Source organism: Tiliqua scincoides, chromosome 3 (assembly GCF_035046505.1).
Source record: "Tiliqua scincoides isolate rTilSci1 chromosome 3, rTilSci1.hap2, whole genome shotgun sequence".
NCBI classification, from domain to species: domain Eukaryota; kingdom Metazoa; phylum Chordata; class Lepidosauria; order Squamata; family Scincidae; genus Tiliqua; species Tiliqua scincoides.
Window position 1 is genome coordinate 71,201,816 of NC_089823.1, and position 1,714 is coordinate 71,203,529.

Genomic DNA, 1,714 nt, shown 5'->3' on the forward strand with positions numbered 1-1,714 from the left:
GGAAAGATTAACAGCTGGCTCAACCTGAAGCTGTTCATGCTGGCAGCTTGGAAGATGCCAGATAAGATGACCACACCATGAATGATTCCATCTGGAAGTGAAGAGGTCTACGAGTGTTTGTAGAACTATTGTTGTAAAAACTCATTTGAAATAAAGATGAGTTTAGTATAGCCTCCCTATGTGAACCGCCTTGAATCTATAATCATCATCATCCAGAGAACCTTGTTTTCATATGGAACCATACTTCTGCATGTGAAACAATTATTTTTCCCTGTGCACAAATTTGCATGAGGGAAATCAAATATTGAGGGGAAGTCTTTTGCACATACAAAACCTGTGTTGCATGGTTAAGGGTGCAATCCTAACCAGGTCTACTCAGAAGTAAGTTATATTGTGTTCAGTGGGTCTTACTCCCAGGAAAGTGAGGTTAGGATTGCAGCCTAAGTTTATTTTTTTTTTTGTCTGTCATGTTGTACAGTTACTTGTACACCCACAGGACAAGACTTTTAAGAGCTGATTTCATGTAGAAATACAATTTTGGCACAAATGACATGGGTAGTTTGTGGGGGCTTCAGACAACAATATGGACATCTGTTTCAGGTGCTTTAGGTTTAGAATTCTCTTAGAATAATAAATTGTTTCTGTATTGCAGCCCAGTTCTGGACGTCAAATACTGCTGAGAGAGAGAGAGATTTTCCCAACTGAAACAAAACACAAACACCCATGGGCTGATTTTTAAGGTTTTGACCTAGACAAGTGGACACAACTCAAGGAATCTCTCCTGGGCATGTACAGGATTACTTTTTGAGCTTTTGCTCAGTGTTGTTGAAAACTTTCCCAAGGTTAATTCCTGTGCATTCACACAGGAACTTCACAGTTTCCCAAAGCTTTAAAAATTAGCCCTTTGAGACTTTTGCATAACTCTCCCAAGGCAGTGGTTGGTGTCTGGGACTTGGATGAAAACATAGAAAGTGGTTGAGAAAGTTGGAGGAAAAAATGGAAGAAGAAATTAGTTTCTTAGGCAATGGCAAACATCAAAATGAAATTAAATAATTTTAGTTCTGCTCTGTTTTAAATCATTTACAGCAGACCCTGCACATGCCTGATCTCATCTGATCTCAGAAGCTAAGCAGGGTCAGGCCTGGTAAGTACTTGGATGGGAGACCGCCTGGGAATACCGGGTGCTGTAGGCTTATACCATAGTCTTTCGAGACTGAAGGTTGCCAGCCAGTCCCAAAAAGCAACCACTTTAAATGTCCTAGACCACAGTCTCCATGCCAGGGGTGGGTAGGCAAATGTCACACCCACAGAGTATTGTGTGGAGTTAGCGTACTTTAACGAAAGTACGCAGTCATTCCAAGAATTCTGACTCTCTTTTTTGTTAACGAGTAAAGGTTATTTTTGTTCTAGACAAAAGCTATGCCTCAATGACTAGACTTAACTATATTGTTTTAAAAGTCTATAACTCTAGATCTTGTGGGGGGGGGGACTTCACACGACAGTGACTGTGGCAATGATATTGAAAGAACTTGGCTGTAGTGTCACAAGTCAAGCCAATAGATGTCAATCTGAATTCTAGGGAGAAAAGTGAACTAATGACTGAGAAAAACATGCTGGTTCTGAGTATTGCCCTCCAGGGTTCCTTTCTTAGAAAATGTAATTCTACAAAATTGTTTTGTTCAATACTTTAAAAAAAATTAAAACATTCAAGTAA

At 39.7% G+C, this 1,714-nt stretch overlaps 1 pseudogene; it reads left to right on the forward strand.

The window, feature by feature from the left end:
* The first annotated feature begins 1,078 nt into the window (after window positions 1-1,078).
* Window positions 1,079-1,193, forward strand: LOC136646917 (5S ribosomal RNA; annotated as a pseudogene).
* Window positions 1,194-1,714: the final 521 nt, after the last annotated feature.